At 39.6% G+C, this 20,737-nt stretch overlaps 1 protein-coding gene across 1 annotated transcript in view; it reads right to left on the reverse strand.

The window, feature by feature from the left end:
• The window catches only part of LOC136860983 (serine/threonine-protein phosphatase 6 regulatory ankyrin repeat subunit A-like), a gene marked incomplete at its 3' end in the record, with an annotated part of 43,733 nt that extends 24,216 nt beyond the window's left edge, over window positions 1–19,517 (reverse strand). The window contains exons 1-2 of the mRNA XM_068227560.1: window positions 19,382–19,517; window positions 16,232–16,342 (exon numbers count right to left, since the gene is read on the reverse strand). The remainder of the gene's footprint in view (window positions 1–16,231; window positions 16,343–19,381) is intronic.
• Window positions 19,518–20,737: the final 1,220 nt, after the last annotated feature.

Genomic DNA, 20,737 nt, shown 5'->3' on the forward strand with positions numbered 1-20,737 from the left:
CTTCTGCCCCAACTTGGCAGGTTCAATCCTGGCTCAGTCCGGTAGTATTTGAAGGTGCTCAAATACATCAGCCTTGTGTCGGTAGATTCATTGGCACATAAAAGAACTCCTGTGGGACTAAATTCTGGCATCTCAGAGTCTCCGAAAACCGAAAAGTAGTTTGTGGGACGTAAAGCCAATAACATTATTATTATTATTATTATTATTATTAGCTAAACATAGGCATGGGGTGCAAGGCAGTTGGATGCGCAACAACTAGCCTCTCCAATTGCAAAAGTCAACCTCACCTTCCCGTGATACTCCCTGTTATCACAGACGAGGCTCTGGCGACCAAATATATGGCGGAATAACCAGTAAATGCAGTAAATGGCATCCTTTACACCCGTAACATCCGAGGTGGAAACAAGTGTCAAGGCTTACAGGTGGCAGCCTCACCATGACACTCGGTGAATGTGGACTAATAACTCGCAGTCGCTTAAAACTAACTTATTAAAGAAACTAAAAAAAGCAGCTGGACGGATCCTAAGACGATGACCTTTGGCTTGAAACAGGACATGAAAATTGGATTTTGGAACGTCAGAACACTGTATCAGACTGGGAAACTAACACAACTTGCTACCGAGGCAGAGAGGTACAGACCGGATATCTCAGGAGTGAAGTAAGGTGGAATACATTTGGAGAGTTAAGAACTTTGAGGGGACAAACATTCCTCTACTCTGGTAAGCCAAATGAAGACGACCCACATCAGGAAGGAGTGGGATTTCTTATAAGCAAGAGATCAAAGAACAGTCTGATGGATTGGAAGCCCATCTCATCAAGGATTATCACTGCAAGATTCAAGGGAAAAATCAGGTATGTTTCGATTGTCCAATGCTAGGCACCTACAGAAGAAGCGGAAGCAGATGATAAGGCTAAGTTTTATTCAGAACTACAGAGTACCATTCAGGCAATAAACAAAAGGGACATTGTGATTGTTATGGGGAACTTCAATGCCAAAGTGGGTTCTGAAAATCTGGGTCTTGAACAATGGGGCGACGTGGACTTGGTACTAGGAATGAGAACGGAGAACTTTTGGTAGACTTCTGTGCAAGCAATGAACTTGTTATCGGTGGAACCCTATTCCCTCATAAAGAATGCCATAAAGCGACGTGGATCTCACCAGACCAGCGAACTCAAAACCAGATTGATCACCTGGCAATTAGCAGAAGCTGGAGGTCTCTTTTGGATGTCAGAAATCGAAGAGGTGCAGATATAGGCAGCGACCACCATCTAGTGACTGCCAACATCCGAATTAAGACTGAAACTGCAAAGAGGCGATTTTGAGCAACAAACAAAAAGGTTTGATATTGGAAAGCTAGAGGATGATAGAAGTAAGGAACAGTTCAGGCTTGTCCTCAGTAACAGGTTTACAGCACTACAGTTAGATGAAGATGATGCTGAAGAACACTGGAAGAAAGTTAAAACCACTTTGACAGACACAGCAGAGGAGGTACTTGGCTTCAAGAACATCAGGAGGAAAGACTCGATGACATCAAATACTTGGGAATGTATTGAACAACGTAGGGGGCTGAAACTAAAGTTGAATAACTGCAGGACATGAACCCAGAAGGTTGAACTCCAAGCGGCATACCATGCTAAAGATCGGGAAGTTAAGAAGAGTACAAAAGCAGACCGGAAAAAATGGGTATCAGACCTTGTTGAATTAGTGGAAACTGCAGCAAGAGATAGAAATATGAAAGGCTTGTATGAAATCACTTGCCAAGAAGAAATTTAAACAAAGTAGACCCATCAAGAACAAACAAGGAGATATGCTCACTAGTGATGAAGCTAAGTTGAATAGATGGCGAGAACACTTCATGGAGGTGTTGAACAGAGAAAATGACGATGATGATGTTTATTGTTTAAAGGGGCCTAACAGCTAGGTCATCATCCCCTAATGGTACGAGGTGTAACGATGATGATGCTGATGATGCTTGTTGTTTAAAGGGGCCTAACATCGAGGTCATCGACCCCTAATGGTATGAAATGAGACGAAATGGAATGACAAATTAAAAGTCCAAAATCCTCCACTGACCAGAATTCAAAACGTGAGGACGAAGAATGAATGGATGGATATGAATTTTTTAAAATCAGTGGATGCGACCCGCAATGCCTTACATTCACAGAAACTGACGTAAAACAATAGTGTTACTGACCAAGGGACTGCTGAATCGATGATGCTTGCAGTCTAAAGGGGGTCCAAAATCCAAGTAATCAGCCCATCATAACGGTACTTATCACTAGGAAAGTAGAACCAGGGTATTTGTCATATTGCGGTACTAATCAAAAGTAGCAGAGACTTGCGGTATTCCACAAATTATGGTACTTCTCACAGGTTATGATATTCGACGTATAATACAGACCTATGGTGTTTCTCACATTGCGGCGCCATTTACAGGCAACGCAAACCTATGGTGTTCATCACATAAGAGTACTAACCACAGGGACCTGCACTATTCCGTGGTGTTCCTCATATAGTGGGTACTAATCATAGGCAAGGCAGAACCATGGTAGCTATCATCCCATGGTCCTGCTCATACAATGGTACTAATCACAAGTACTGCAAAAGCCAACCGCACGGTGCTCCTGTGTGCTACTAATCACAAACCTATTTGGTACCTAATATAGTGGTACTACGCGCAAGTAAAAGTGACCCATGGTGTTCCCCGCGTGGTGGTACTAATCACAAGTAGTTTCATGGTTCTAAGACAATCATCCCTTGTTTGCCCCTTTTAGTCGCCTCTTACAACAGGCAGGGGATACCATGGGTGTATTCTTCGCCTGCGTCCCCCACCCACAGGGGTTGTGTGTTTGGTCCGCAAGAGGTATTTTCTTTCCCTCAAATCCGCCGGCAAGCCAGGCGATTCTGAACAGAATAAAAGCAAGGATAGAAAACCAACTGTGCAATGAACAAGCAGGTTTCAGGAATAACCGCTCATGCATAGACCAAATAAACACTCTACGAATTATTATTGAACAGTTCAATGAATACAATTCTGGCCTATATCTTCTGTGTGGACTTTGAGAAGGCTTTCGATTCATTGAAAAGGAACACCATGTGGAGAATACTACAGAAGTATGGCGTACCAACTAAAATCGGCAAAATCATCAAAGAGATTTACGATGACTTCATGTGTAAAGTAATCAGAGCCTTTCTCCATAAATTCTGGTGTGCGGCAGGGGTCTCTCCTATCTCCTACTATCTTTCTCCTTGTTCTGGATAACGTCATGAGGAAAGTTACGGAGGGAAGGCAAAGAGGCATCCAATGGGGATTGGGTGACAGATTGGAGAATGCCGATGACTTATGCCTATTGACTCAAAAACATACCAATATGGAGGGAAGGATACAGGATCTGGAGAGAGAGGCGGGAGCAGTGGGCCTCAGGATAAATGCCCAGAAAACAAAAGCAATGAATATCAACGTGAAGAGCAAACAGAAATTTAGAGTCAGTGATGAAGACATTAAAGAAGTCGAAGAGTTTACATATCTTGGCAGTGTGATTACGTAGGATGCAGGAGCAGCTGCTGATGTCAAAATGAGAATCCACAAAGCAAATGCGGCATTCATACAACTCTATCCAATATGGAGGGCCAGAGAAATATCAATGAAAACCAAACTTCTCATTTTCTGAACAAATGTAAAAACAGTACTGTTATATGGTTGTGAAACCTGGAAAGTTACCTCAGAGATTACTTATGAACTACAGGTATTCATAAACAGATGCTTAAGAAGAATTAAATGTATTTTCTGGCCAAAAGTATTTTCAAACAAAGATCTTTGGAAAAAAACAGAAGAAGAGCCCACTGGCATACAAATAAAGCGGAGGAAGTGGAACTGGATCGGCCACACACTGCGGAAGCAGCAGGATGCAGTGGAGAGAAAGGCTCTGTTTTGGAACCCCCAAGGACAACGGAAGAGAGGTAGACCCAGAAAGTCATGGAGATGCAGTGTGATGGAGGAGGCAAAGCAAGAAGGGAAGACCTTTAGAGAACTCAAGACCCTGCCTCAAAACAGGATACGTTGGTGCTGCTTTGTCGAAGCCTTATGCTCTGCAAAAGAGTAAAAGGAAACAAGTCAAGTCAAACATAGGCATGCCTTCTTTTCCGCATATTCGAGATTCATGATCATTGTTTTCTAGTACTCCTGACCCAATTATGGTTTTTACTTGATTAAAATTTCTTTTTCTTCTTCGTGTGTATGCTGTTATATCTTGTGAATCTTTTTTGGTCGATACAGTGATAACTCTCCCCACTGTTTGCGTGAAATGGCTCCTCATTGACATATTGTGAGTTGATATCAGTTATTGTCAACGTATGTTGGTTTAGACATAGATTACCTTTCTCTTCTATTAGTACATTTAGCTTATTTGATATAAAGTCCATTATAAATTGTTAGTCCTTTTTTATGCATGTTATGTCATCATTTAAAAAACTGTGTTCACATATTCCATAGGTGATGTCATCTGTATTGAGTTAGTTGAATGTTGGGTCTGAAACAGGTGACCAACAGAAGTTGATAAACGTAGATTGCCATTAGTTTGTTGCTGCATGATGTTGACAGGTGACTTGTGCTGTAGATGAGTTGTCTTCTCCTCACCTCGTTTCAAATATTCTCAATTTCATCATTCCTAATGTATAGAATGGTTCTCATATCAAGGAAACAGGTTCTGATTATACTTACCACATGTAGATAATGTTATCTCTTTTATTTTTTTTATTTTTTAGATAACCTCCTATTGAAATAATATTTATTGTATTGATTAGGTGGACAAATTAATAAATTAACTTATTGTTATTATTTCAATCATTCATCAATACAGACCAAAAATGATATTTATCACTTGTAACCTCTTATTCCCACAATATTTCCTAAACTCTTCAGAACGCCATCTAGTCGTATATCTCTCAATCGCCCAATTTGCTGATGGATATTACTGTCACTTAAACAACGAATATTCTGAAAATTCCAGTGCTAAGCATGTAACATCTAGGGTAACAGCAGAAGTAACCATTTCAGAAATTTTTGGAAGAGATTTTACATTTTCATATGACATACTGTATTTTCCTAAATTTTCCATTCTAGGGCCCAAAAATGAAAACTGCAATAAAATAAATGCTCAAATTATAAACATTGTATCTGAAACACCAAAGATATACATTACTGTAAACAGTTTAAATAACGGGAGAAAGAACTCCTTCAGTTTCCAACAGAATTTTTATAAACAGTTTGCAAGCAAGTAGTCAGCTGCCTCGTACTCATCATCATCATCAGCATCATTTCCCAACTAGAACCTAGGGGAATGTTTTCATTCCTCTTCCCAAAGGAAAGGGACGGGCCACTTAGAGGGTGACGCCCTCTCTCTGGCCAGGAAAGGTTACCGGGTTTTGCAGAAGTGATAAAGTAAGGAGGTGGGTAAAAGGAGTATATGTATTAAAAGAGATGCAAAGATATGGCCTCTTGACTAAGGAGGTGTAGTTGTTCCGTGCTTTATTTGCAAAGTGTTACATATATACATTTAGAGATACATTTACATATACAAATAATGGTGACAAATATATGTTGTTGGATAGAACGGTGCTGAGAAGGGGAGATGTATATTAAGATGATCTAAAAAGGATAGATGGAAATGCCTGGATGTAGATATGAGGTTAGGAGATGAAGAGTGGTTGTGCAGTTATAAAGAGAGGTGATAAGGAGGCAAAGGAGGTCAGATGTGGATAGGGGCGGGGGGATGTAACCTGTGTGGTGAAGGGGAAGATAGACTTGTGGATATGGGGGTTAAGAGGAGGGGGTGGCCGGGGGCAGCAATGTGCAGTGTCTGCGGTATGGCGAGTAGTGGGTGGGGAATGGGAGGGTTCCACTCTGTGATATTGGCCGAATACTTGGGCACCGGAGCTGATGAGTTGTTGGACGTGCAGAAGGCAGCTGGAGGTGAACCACGCATATGGGACCACGGGTGTTGCATATCCGTATGGCCCGTCTGACTGGGACGCCAGCTGCATGTAGTTCCTGTAATATTTCCCTTTCGTCCAATTTCCCAGGTGTGGTGTCTTCATACTGCTGTTCCAGGACATCTTCCCATTTGAGACCTCTCTCCTCCACATCTGTGTCTATCCAGCATTTCCTTGGCCTTCACCTTGGACTTTTCCTTGTACAGCAAGTTCAAAGGTCTTCTGGCAGGTCTTTCGCTCTTCATTCTCATAACGTGTCCATACCACTTAAGTCTATGCTTCTTTATTACACTGCATGGTATCGCGTTATTCGTACAATGACCTCATTTACAGTCATTTGACATTGAGCATGTATGCCTATTATAGTATTATAATTTGTTTTAACTATAACTGTTTTCACCTATTATTTCCTTCATTAATCCTAGAGAAAGTGGGTTTTTTTTTTCATTTTGCTTTACATCGCACATCGTCTTATGATGACGAAAGGATAGGAAAGGCCTAGGAGTGGGAAGGGAGCAAATTAAAGTACAGCCCCAGCATTTGCCTGGTGTAAAAATGGGAAACCACAGAAAACCATCTTCAGGGCTGGCGACAGTGGGGTTCAAACTCAATATCTCCCAGATGCAAGCTCACAGCCCTAACCGCACGGCTAACTCGCCTGGTAGGCCTTTTCAATGTCCAAAAATGTAATCACAAGATTCTTTCCATGTTCCCAGTACTTTTCTGTAAGCATTCTTACAGCAAAAATGAGATCCATAGTATTTCGATCTTTACTGAATCCGTGCTGTTCTTCCACAAGCAAAGATCTTCCTAAGTCTTATTTCAATGTTCTTTTCCTACAGTTTCACGGTGTGTGACAACATTATGCCCCTATAGTTTCTACATTTCCGCTGTTGCCCTTTTTAAAGAGTGGGATGATGATTCCTTTCTCCAATCTTTGTTTTCTTCCCAGAGATCACAGAGGGCACTTTAAATAGCCAATTTAAGCCTGGTATTCCAGCTGCCTTTATCAGATCTGAGGTAAGCCTGAAGACATGTTAGTTAGTACTGTTTCGACTTCAAGCCATGTTAAAGCAGGATGGTTTTCCTGGATATGATCTTTTCCACTGGTGGTGGAGGTGTCTCCATTTAACAACATGCTGAAAGACCTCCTCATTTCATGTCTGATCCCCTTCTCTATTCTTATCCATCTACCTTTTAAATGGGACACGATTAACCTTGTGATAGGTGCACATATGCAGCAAATACGGTGAGCTGCTATTATTCATCATATTCCAAAAACCAAGAGGAGGGAAAAATCAGACTTTCAGCTATTTTTCCCTCTTCCCGTGCACAGTCAACACCGCTATCTCAACTCTGTAGTGAGCAGACTGTTCCCTGCGTAACCTGAACCGCATAGACCATTCTGGTAAGCTTAATTGTTAAATTTCATTGTGATCTGTATTGACAGTTATCAGTTACAAAATAAAATGTTAACTGAGATTAACCTAGTCAATACTTCCATTACGCGTGATGAGTTACAATTGGTCCGTAGTATATGTTTCGGCTTGTTTCAAGCCATCATCAGCTGACATCAGTTGCACTCAAACTGTCACAGATTCACAAGCTGTAGGCAACTCCTAGTCCAGCGGGGCCAACTTCTGCACATTCATCTGCTTTGTAAACTCACCCGTTTGAACAATTTGGGCCATATGGACAGAATGTCGGAATATAAGAAAGTATCCAGTTTGTTCCAGGAACATATATCATTGAAATCAAGAAGCTGTTTTATCAAGTCAACAACATATTGACCAAATCACAGTTAATATCTACATTTCTCAACATCTCAATTCAGAAATGCACACTTCTATTTGAAGGACTCAATCAAACCAAGGTCTGTGTTCTGTTTCAAAATTTAATATGCCCTTCATATCCAACAAAACAGTGTTTCAGACTGGACGTTCTTTTCATCAAGAAGCACTAATTTTAATATATTTTAGCCCCATTCCATGAACAACACACATTCTTCAACTTCAAACTGCATGAAAATGCACATCTCCCTTTATGTTAACAGATCTAACAAGCGCTTATAAAACAACAGAGGATTCACGCCCTCATCACCAAATTCGCGTGCAGTGTTTTAACACGACATTAATTTTAGGAATTCCTAAAAAGGGTCAATTATTTTATGTACATTGATTTTAGCATTACTAATTTTAAGTTATCCTCATGAAGGTTCATATGTTTTTAATGTATATTTTATATACATGACTTTTAGTCTGTTTGAAAATGATTATCCTTTACGATGCTTTGTCAGCTGATGATGGCTTGAAACAAGCCGAAATATGTACTGATCAATTGCAACTCATCATGAGTAATACAAGTATTGATTAGGTTGACTTTAATTAACATTTTATTTTGTAACCAATTCAAACTTACCATTAATCCAATTAGGCCTGTAATGACACCATAAGTATTGTTATATTTTTATACGTATCCCTCACTTCGTAGTATGAAAATAACCATATGTTATATGCAATAGATACATGCAATCTTTCACATAACTTTTTTCTTTCTCAGGCAGTATGTTGAATGAAAAGAGAATATTCACTTAGCAATACTCTGGATGTGGTAGCCATCAGGAACGCATTAATGAATGATGACAGCGATGAAGATTTCTTAGCTCATAGTGACACAGACGAAGAAGACAGCAATAAAAATTTCTTAGTTGGTAGTGACCTGCGTGCACATTGTCTTGCAGTGATGTGTGCCCACCTTGGAAGCTCCTATGCCACTCGTGCACACTTGTCGTGGACATGCAGTGTTCGCCATACACAGCAGGCATGCGGCGATGATTTTCGCGTACTCCAGCACCCTCGACCACCAGGAAAACAAGCCACACTTCTCTGCTCCTCTTTGCTTGCCTCCATTTCTACAGCTGGACGAACACACTAGACCAGTCCGCGCACCAACAAAGACATAACCCAACAAATGTGTGCACCTGTGAGTTGCCACTATGCAGTTGTCCTACCACAGTGATGGCAGTATTGATACATGACAACAGTGTTGCCACCTTTTGCAAGGAATGTATGTTATGGCGGGTGTTCAGTTTTCATTTCATTACCCCTTATACATACTTGATAGATTTATATCTTCTGTTTATACCTAAGAGAAACCTGAATTATCCTTAATTGGCAGCCTTATTATTACATATGTTTATCATCATTCCAGAGCTCACATCAAATGCCAGGTATTTAACAGGTTCCCTTACATCTCAATGTAACCTCCGTTTAATTATTTTTCCTTAGCTCTCTGTGATGGTCACAAAAATGTGTCTTCTAGCCAAGAGCACTTGTCTGATTGCAAAATTCACTAAGTTTCTAAGTACGGTGTCTTGTAATATCTAGTGACTTACTTGGCTACTCGGTTTGCAGTCAAAAGTGCTCCATTGTTTAGGTTCTTATCCGACATGAGTTGTAAACTGGCAGCACACAGATTTTGTTGAAACATTTCCACATATATGTTGTTTGTTTTTAATTTATTTATATTTGAAAGATGAAGGAACAGCTCTTGAGAAATGTCCATTTAGCCTTTTTTTTAGTCATAGGTAAAAGCCACTTTGGAACACACAATTGATTCACTGTTAAATCAAGAGAAATTCACCACTAAGTTTTAATATGCAGGCTTTCTAAGTTAATATATTATGAAACAAATACAGTAGAAGTCCGTTATAGCGAGAATTCACAACAGCAGAAAATTTACTCGCTATAACGGATTGTCGCTATATCAGAATTTTGTATAAAAGTTGGATAAACCCCCCCATACACATTAAAATCTGTATGAAACGGCAATCAGTTTGTTCAAAACTTGCATTTCCGCAGATGATATCCACACTACGGCTTACTTGTTTGTTATTTTTTTGAAATTCGACACTAAGTGAAAGTGTGCGTTTAATTTCATTCTGAAAAAATTACAGTACCGTATTTCTCCAAATCCAAGACGAATCCCACTTTTTCCTTCAAAAAATTTTAATCAGGCTCAAAAAGTGCTTTGTAAAATCATATGAATGCCTTTGTTGTACAGTACACATTTTTAGACTATTTTTAGATGCCAAACATTGGCTTTCGTTATGCCACATTTTCTGAAAAAATTACAGTACCGTATTTCTCCGAATCCAAGACGAACCCCACTTTTTCCTTCAAAAAATTTTAATCAGGCTCAAAAAGTGCTTTGTAAAATCATATGAATGCCTTTGTTGTACAGTACGCATTTTTAGACTATTTTTAGATGCCAAACATTGGCTTTCGTTATGCCGCATTTTCTGCGGCTGCATAATTATTCTTTATTTCCGCGGGTTTAATGACCACTAACTTAAACTTGGCATCATAATACCGAAGAGAAACCATTGAAAATTTGCCAGCAATACCTATTCCATGCATCTCTACAATACAGCGATCCGTTAGGAAAATATTCTTACTGTCTATAAAACTATTATGGTACTTTTACTCAGCGTCAGATATAACCGGCTACCGCTACACGCACGTCTTGCTTGCCGAGTTCGACCAACTTCAGCGGCTAGTGATGTATAGGCCTAATCGCGGACGTTGAAGGTCAACGAACGAGTTTATTGCGCCACGGTATGACCATTCCACCCTTGCTTTTCGTGTACATACCTCACAATTTCATTTTTGACTTGTTAAAGTGCCCTTGTTGCAGACCACTGAATGCATTTTTTGTACAGTACACATTTTTTAGCTATCTTTGTCTTCACACTGACGCCAAATATTGGCTTTAGTTAGGCCTATGCCATATTTTCTTGCGGATGTACAATTATTCTACATTTCTGAGTGTTTAATAACCATTAACTTAAAACTGGCATCATAATATCGATGAGAACCAGTTGAAAATTTGCCGGCAATACTTGTTCCACGTATCTTTATAACTATCCATCACTAAAATATTCCTGCTATCTATAAAACTTAATTTTACTAAGAGTCAGGTACGGTAAACGTGTTATAACTCTGCCACTGAGTAGCCGTGGTCTTTCTAAGAATTCGAAGGCTTGCATATTTGGACGCTAATCTACAGATTTGAGAAACGTTTTTGTAGAGGCTAATAGAATGTCACTCTCCCTTCACTATTTCTCGAGATACAGTGACGTTCCACACAGGCACTGTACAACCGATTGTTATGGCTAGCCTACAATAAAGAGGCGGTAGTTCATTGTCAACATATTTTGTGTGTGCGTGCGCGTTCGAGGGGGGCGGAGGGTGGCAGCGGAAAAGAAGCAGCGTGGTTACCGTGGTAGTTGCCAGTGGTATTCATTACTGTTAGGCTGCGAATGCAAGACAACCCTTGATTTTTCGCATGAGATTATGAGGAAAAACGTCGTCTCGGATTCGGAGAAATACAGTAGGTATCACTCCAGAGTTTTCTTCTTCAAATGGTGTCACCTAACCTAACCGTAGGCCTATATATGCCATGAAAACATATTTGAAACGCATGTAGAGAAATTAGTTATCTTCACTAAAAATTTACACGTGAATAGCCTGTCCGAAATTTAACTAGACGCGAGAAAATACGAACTATCCTCTCAAATCAGTGATGTACTTACTTAATTTCAGTATATAACATTAAAATTAAGATATCGTTTAATTCAGCCATTATTTTTAATGAGTTAACAGCTGCTATCGGACACGTTATTTACGCATTTATTAAGAAAACTTGTTATCCTCTTTCATTTCAAATTTTCTTTAGAGAACAGCAATCGTTTGGTATTACTAATTAACTCTAACATCGCCTTCGAATGTCGACGAGAGAGCTCGCAAATGCACATAGTGAGAAAACTATACCGTACCAAAGATGATTGATCGCATTTTTGTGGCAAATGTTTCAGTTTCCTTATTCAACAGCGTCACCTATCCTAACTTAACCGTACTATACATATGACGATAACATACTTCAAGCGCCAGTAGAGAAATGATAACCTTCTCGCTATAAATTTACATGATAATAACCTTTCCTTAATTTAACCAGATGCGAGAAAATATAACCTAACCTCTGAAACCGATTATGCACTCTACCATTATTCGAGGTGTATCTGATTTTTACTTAATTGCGGTATTTAGGATTAAAATTAAGCAATCGTTTAGTCAGCCTTTGTTTTTAATGAGTTAAGAACTGTTATCGGACACGTTATTTACGCATTTGTTACGAAAATATCTTCCCTTCCAATTCAAATTTTCTTTACGGAACAGCAGTCGACGGGTATTAAAATACTAATCGACTCCGATATCGCCTTCAAATGTACACGAGAGAACTCGCTAGTGGACATAGCGAGGAAACAGTACCGAAGACAATCAATTGCATGCAACGTAATCTCTGGGGTGCATACATATTGGTAACGGAAAAAATTGTGTGCGCTTAATCACTCGTAATAACGCATGCATCAGTGATAGGGCTCTCGCTCTAACCGAAGAATAATACACAGTTTAATATAGGAATTTTAAAGGGACAGCAAAACATTCTCGGTATAACGGGGTTCTTGTTATATGCGGTACTCGCTATAGCGGACTTCTACTGTAGTTTAAAATATATTTGTATCAGTACCACCTTCCCTTCACTTAAATACCCATGCTCAGTTGGCGGAGTGTTGTTTTAAGGCTGGGTGACCTTCCTATCACCATGCACGGGTCCTATTAAAAATCTACCTACATTAGTCAAGATTCGAACCTTGGACAGTAAATTTGGGAGCCAAGCCACTAGACTAGTGCTCCACCAATTTACTGATCAGTATTGGGCAATACCAATGCACCATTTTTCAAGTAAAAAATGAATAGTCTTTTAAAATTTTTTTTAATGATGGACATTGTAGTTATAAATTCATTTTATAAAATGTTAAATCTCCACTGGTATTATCCAATATTCAAGAACAATACTTGCACCCTGATTTTAGTAGAGGAAATTTTGTAAAAAAAAAAAAAAAAAAAAAATCTGAATTTATATAGCCTTGCAAAATATTTGTGAGCATCCGTGGCTTAGGCGGCAACACGCCGGCCTCTCACCGCAGGGCTCCATGGTTCAAATCCTGGTCACTCCATGTAAGATTTGTGCTGGACAATGCAGAGGGAGGACAGGTTTTTCTCCGAGTACTCCAGTTTTCCCTGTCATCTTTCATTCCAGCAACACTCTCCATTATCATTTCATTTCATCTGTCATTCATTAATCATTATCCCAGAGGAGTATGACAGGCTTCGGCAGCCAGCACACTTCCTATCCTCGCCGCTAGATGAGGGCTTCATTCATTCCATTCCTGACCCGGTCGAATGACTGGAAACAGGCTGTAGATTTTCATAGTGACACGGACGAAGAAGAGCATATCTTGGAAAGAGAAGGGAATTCAGAATCGGGACAGAGTGGCAAATCCAACCAGGATAACATGGAAATTTATGTGGAACACAGCCAGAAGGGCCCTTTTCCGTCAAGATAGTTACCGCCCATCAACATACAGCATACACACATGGACTGTACGTTCTTCTCCATTAACATATAGGACTAAACCGCTAAAAGAAAAAAACTGAACAGCCTGGAAGTAAAAATGCAACCATTTTCTTTGTTGCCATTGGCCAGCCGATCAGCTGTCATGAAGGCAACAGCTCATATTGTCTTCGATAAAGCTCACATGATGTGTGGCAAGGATGAAATCCATGATACCGACATGTATAAAGCTATTCGCAAGAAAAATAAGGTTGTAGACTCTTGAGACTGGTGTAAAACACTATGAGGAAAGCGTGCAGCAAAACATATTGCTCCACCTTCCAGGGGTCATTGGGCCAGCCAAACATACCATAAATGTCCATGGAGTGTGGATATGCCTATTTTCTCTTTGTATGATTCAATGCATCACAAAACACACTAAAAATATGTGCAATCCATAAATGGTAATTATTCTTGGCCATATGACACTCAATAAACCGATGCTACTTTAATGAAACCCTATTTGGCCCGCTCTCTTTAGCTGGGTTTTATCATGCCAATCGTCTCAACCTCCTGGAATTGTGATAAATAGAAGACTTTTGACAAGTGAGGATTCTAAGAAATTTCAATTTTTGATAAGATGCACTCAATTTGATGACACAGATACAAGAGAAGAACAAAAGAAAACTGACCGTCGGCACCTGTGAAAGAGATTTTTGAAGAATTTGTTGTGGACTGTCACTCACTTGTAATAAGTGATGAAAACCAGACCGATTTCAAAAAAAGTGCAAGTTCATTCAATATATTTTAAAAAGAAACAAAGAAAATTTGGGATTGAAATTTATGTGATGATGGATGCCAAAGTTTTCTATACACATAACATGGAAATTTATGTGAAACACAGCAAGAAGGGCCCTTTTCCTTTGTGGCGGACTTTAGTATTAATGTATGTATATAAACTTCTTGCACTTTGTTTGTTTTGAAGACTTCTAATGTTATCTCTCTGATAATTATTCATGTTGTTGTACGTTCGTCCCCACAATACTCTGAGTGTTCATTAAGTACATAAATACATCACCCCTTTCCTATTACTGTTTTTTTTATAAACATCATCAATAACTACATTGGTGACCCCGATGTAATTAAAAATATGGCGCGAAACACATTTTTGTGGTTAGTCAAGTGTGAAAATGACCGATGCCAGCAACGAAGCAAATCCACCACCAACAACAGTATGGAACGAAGCGGGTATTTCTCGCGTTTTAGTGAAGATTCTGCCCATCTGGAAAAAAAAACATAAAGGTATGGTTTCTTCAAGTTGAAACACAGTTTACTTCATTGGGTATCACTAACAAAACTTTGAAATTTAATCATGTTGTTGTGACATTAGAAGCGGATATTGTGGAATTAATTTCCCACTCTTTACCTTGACCATTATCTACCACTCCGTTCACAGAGCTTAAAGCAAGACTAATTCAGGAATTTGAAGTCAGAAAATAGAAAAGTGACAAAATTAACAGAATTAGAATTAGGTTATAAGAAGCCTACTGAGCTCTTGCGTGAGATGCGAACTTTAGCCGGTATGCAAGTCAAGGACGATTTTTTGAAAACCAATAATAGGAAAGGGGTGATGTATTTATGTGTTTAATGAACACTCAAAGTATCATGGGGATGAACGTACAACAACATGAATGATTATCAGAGAGATAACATTAGAAGTCTTCAAAACATAAACAAAGTTCAAGGAGTTTATATACATATATTAATACTCGAGTCTGCCACACTGTCAGGATAGTTACCGTCACCAACATACAGGCATAGACACACTGACTATACGGTCTTCTCCATTACTGTATAGGACTGAACTGCTACAAAGAAAAAAACTTAACAGCCTGGAAGTAAAAATGCAACCATTTTCTTTGTTGCCATTGGCCCACCTGATCAGCTGTCATGAAGTCAAAGGCTCATATTGTCTTCGATAAAGCTCACATGATGTGTGGCCACAAGGTTATCACATTCGGTGAAAATAAGAAAAGCACGGAGTTTGAAACAGACATGGCGACTCCACCAATTTGTACTTGCAGCTATGCGAATAAGGTAAGCCACTGACCACAATTCTCATTTTCTCCAGTGTCCAGGCCAATCTCCATCATGATACAGTGGCCCCACCGGGGCCACACGCCCTTCGAGAGGCTCTTTTCTATGCCCGCAGCACATACTGTGCGCACAGCAAGAAAAATGTCCTTTGGTAAGCTCTAACTTATCTTTTGTGTTCATCACAAGCCAATCTTTGCCACAAAACAGTGGCTCCTTCATGGCCACACAGCCCTCAAGAGGCTCTTTTCTATGGTTGTGGCGCATACTGTCTGCACGGCAAGAAAAAATTAATTTAGTAGCTATAATCTATCTCTGGTGTTTGTCATTCATCTACTGTGTTACAGTAGCTGTGTATAATACAACATTGCTAAGCCTGTTCAATGCATTGTGAGGTCATCGGAACTGCGGCCATGCTGGATCTGTAACCTATATTTCATTAACCAGCAACCTAATCAATAACAATCGAGATACTCACTAATTTAGTTTTTTTTACTGCCAATATACTCAAATATGTACACCAGTCATTTACTGGACTGAAACAGCATATCTGTATGTTGGCTTATGCTATATTAAACCTCACCACATATGAGAATATGTAAGAACTTTGTAAGTTGTACAAATTCACCAAATAAAAAATGGTAACTCTAGCATATGCATAAAGCTACCTGATTAAGTATACATACTAACCTATTGTACATGCAAAACTAGACACAATGAGAGTCGCAAGATGCTATCTTCAACTTGCTATCAACCAATTTCTTCAGTTCCAGGAAGACATATCAAAATATTCACTGTAATCTGTAATGAAAACAAAGAGAGTAAAATGGATGACATATGGAATTCAAGGCACCACTATATCTGTTAGTTACTAGCCAGAGAAGCCTTTCAAAAAACAAAAAAACCTGATCATCAGCATGTAAACTAAAAGAGAGGAAAGTGTCAGGTAACTTGAAAAGATAATAACTTTAAAAAAATAAAGGGGGGCAGATCTCAGATTAACAGAATTGAGAGTACAGTTAAAGAACCAACTTAGTCATGAATAGTGAAAACATACAATAAACATCCTCAAACATATATGTACACCTGTCCATTACTGGACTGAACACTGTATCTAAACAGAGGGAAACTCTACAACCACTTGTTAAGTAGGTTACTCAGCAAACACTTGTTTCTTATGAACAGTGTTGAAATTCCTGGAGATATGCAGTACACTCTTAGAAATAACACCAAAGCTATGATCGAAAAATCTCATAATTTATCAAACACATTGAAGGATTTCAGATATTAAAAAAAAAAAAAAAATTACCAGACTTAGATTATGAATACTGTATCGATCAATATTATCATCACAATACAGCCTGGGTCCATCACTACACAACCAGAAAGACCTGCACCAGGCCTCTTGGGAGGCTACATGCATTATTTTTTAAATTATTACTATACGAGACATATTTTTTAAGGAAGGGCCATTTGAAAATAACTACACAACAAAAGATGATTTTCAAACACCACAATTATTTGCAGATTCTACATACTTTATTTTTCAACATAGCTGCCAAGTTTGTTTAAACATTTATCATACCCTACAACTAAGTTTTGAATACCCTCTTCATAGAAACTTACCACCTGCTCTGATAACGAAGAGTTCACAGCCGTTTTCACTTCGTCGTCGTCATTGTAGTGGTTCCCACTGACGTGATGTCTGAGGTGGCGGAACAGATGGTAATCGCTGGACGCAAGGTCCGAGCTGTAGGGTGGGTGGTCTAAAACTTCCCAGCCAAAAGTGTCCAATAAACCTCGGGTCTGAGCTGCAGTTCCACAGTTCCATCTGTTCTGCCACCTCAAACATCACCTCGGCAGCAACCACTACAATGACGACGAAGTGAAAACGGCTGTGAACTCTTGGTTATCGGAGCAGGCAGCAAGTTTCTATGAAGAGGGTATTCAAAACTTAGTTGTAAGGTATGATAAGTGTTTAAACAAACTTGGCGGCTATGTTGAAAAATAGAGTTAAGTATGTAGAATCTGTAAATAAATGTGGTGTTTGAAAATAGTCTTGATTGTGTAGTTATTTTCAAGTGGCCCTTACTTAAATTAAAAAACACTCCTCGTATTATCCGGTATCAATTCACAAGTATAAGTTAATAAGTGTTAATATCTTGCATCCGGGAGATAGTAGGTTCGAATCCCACTATCAGCAGCCCTGAAGATGATTTTCCGTGGTTTCCCATTTTCACACCAGGCAAATGCTGGGGCTGTACCTTAATTAAGGCCACGGTCACTTCCTTCCAACTCCTAGGCCTTTCCTATCCCATCGTCGCCATAAGACCTATCTGTGTCGGTGCGACGTAAAGCCCCTAGCAAAAAAAAAAAAGTCTTAATATAAGGAATGATCTTTATTGGGGTAATCACATTAAGAAGGTTGTAAAGAAAGTTTACAGATCTCTTCAAGTGGTTATGAGTATTTAGGGGTTGTAATAAAGATGTAAAGGAAAGGATGCACAAGTCACTAGTAATACCACAATTAGAGTATCGTTCCAGTGTATGGGGCTCACACTAGAACTACTTGATACGAAAACTGGAAGAAATTCAAAGGAAAGCATGACGACTTGATGTTCTTGATTTCCAAGAAAAGAGCAGTATTATAAAAATGTTGCAAACTTTGGGCTGGGAAGACCTGGAAGTAAGGGGATGAACTGCTTAACTAGGCCTATGTTCCAAATTGCTGGTGGAGAGATGGTGTTCAATCATTACTGATTTGCATTAAGGGCAGTCGCCCAGGTGTCACTTTTCCTATCTCTTGTTCTCCTAGCCTTTTCTTAAGTGACTGCAAAGAAATTGGGACTGAGCTCGATAGCTGCTGTCGCTTAAGTGCGGCCAGTATCCAGTATTCGGGAGATAGTAGGTTCGAACCCTCTGTCGGCAGCCCTGAAGATGGTTTTCCGTGGTTTCCCATTTTCACACCAGGCAAATGCAGGGGCTGTACCTTAATTAAAGCCACGGCCGCTTACTTTCCACTCCTAGTCCTTTCCTGTCCAATCGTTGCCATGAGACCTATCTGTGTCGGTGCGACGTAAAGCAAAATAGAAAAAAAAAAAGAAAAGAAAAAAAAAGAAATTGGAAATTTATTGAACATTTACTGAATTGACATTACTAGACGAATAAGCTTTGGTAGAATAGGCAAGATCATATGAAGATGAAGTTGGAATATTCAAGAGGGCAAACTGGGACAAATATTAATTTGTAGAACAAGGAGTAAGGGACTGTAACAATTTATCAGGGGATATATATGTATGTAGGCCTATGTAGTACTCTGCACAAAGACTGCACTGAAACAGCTCTGCTGTCAGTTGCCACAGATGGACCTAGGCATCACTGGAGTGCTTAGTAGGGAAATGAGGAGACAGGCAGTCTCCCGTTGCTTTCCTACTGAACCAGAAGTTGTTTTTACGAATCAGTCTGCCAAGCCCACAAATACATGCACCAACTGACCAACCCTGTAAGTAACATTTTCACACCATTTATATCAGGGACAGGGTTCATAAGGAATGACATGACTAGCATAATATAAGTCTATAGAAGAAACGAATAATTTTAAAAAACAGTCCATTGACAATAAGAAGTTTTAAAATACGTAAAATTCCTTCGAGACAATAAGGTTAGCAAAACTTTTCACAATGGGACGTTCCCTCGACATTTACATCTTTGAAATATGGAAGCAGATAGATACAGAGTAGATTAACTGCTGGGTAAAATACAATTTATTCGGAAATGTGGAGGTTATTACGTGAGATGGACATCAACTCGCTACACATGCACCAAACTTTTTTGTATTACCTGCAGACACGTGGTTATTAAATGAAAAGCTTTCTGTTGGATAATCCAATATCAATTCACCCTAAAAATTCCGCAAGCATTTCAAAAGCCTCCTACAATGAAGATCAGACGTTCTATACGATCAACCTAAAGAATAAACTTGGAATATGTACATTCATATACTGTCATTAAAAAAAAAATGAAACATTTAGCGCCAAACGTTTGCGCAGGTTAGCCAATACATTAATGTCTGATGGTGAACCATGCGTGGCCACTACTATTTATACATAACGCAAGAAAACAAATTATTCTAGGACTAGCCAGCCAGTTTTGATATGTTCGATGTGAATTTCGTCTAGACCACATGCTTTCTTTTCTCTGTATTCATCTTCGTTCTTGATTGGACTTAGCCGGAGCTCCCGACCAGTGTCCTTTTTAATCTTTAATATACCAGCGAAACTTACTGCTACGGTACCCTATATAGCATCCACTGAATTATTTACGAAGACTTTGAACATGCATGGTCCGTTTTCTATAAACATTATGTTCTACTACAAGCATGGCGAGTTTTACAATTAATGTTCCAACTATAGTCTAATACTTGACCTCGTGGATTTTCATTTTCGAATACCGTGGTAAACAGTGAACACGGGAATACAAATATACTAATCTTCACCCCATTGTCCTCTATGATTGAAAGTTTGCCCCCAAAACCCATGACACAACAGCCTCGAAGTGGCATGGCCTACCAACTGACCGCTGCTCAACCCGAGGGCCTGCAGGTTACGAGGTGACGTGTGGTCAGGACGACGAATCCTCTCGGCCGTTATTCTTGGCTTTCTAGACTGGAGCCACTACCTCACCGTCAGATAGCTCTTCAATTGTAATCACGGGGACTGAGTGGACCTCGAACCGGCCCTCAGATCCAGGTAAAAATCCCTGACCTGACCGGAAATCAAACCCGGTGCCTTCGGGTAAGAGGCAGTCAAGCTACCGCCATTTCCATATACCGTACATACAAGTAATTATATAGAAAATACCGGTATTATCATTCTGTCAAACAAAACTATGTCAGTGATTCATGTCTCTGTCTACGGGATATGGCATGGTACCGTACTTAAGCACCACATGGCTCTCCACAACGAGAGTTTTTTTTTCTATTCGCTTTACGTCGCACCGACACAGATAGGGCTTATGGCGACGATGGGACAGGAAAGGTCTAGGAATCGGAAGGAAGCGGCCGTGGCCTTGATTAAGGTAAAGCCCCAGCATTTGCCTGATGTGAAAATGGGAAAGAACGGAAAACCATCTTCATGGCTGCCGACAGTGGGGTTCGAACCCGCTATCTCCCGAATGCGAGCTCACAGCTGCGCGCTC

This window comes from Anabrus simplex, chromosome 1 (genome assembly GCF_040414725.1).
Source record: "Anabrus simplex isolate iqAnaSimp1 chromosome 1, ASM4041472v1, whole genome shotgun sequence".
NCBI lineage: Eukaryota > Metazoa > Arthropoda > Insecta > Orthoptera > Tettigoniidae > Anabrus > Anabrus simplex.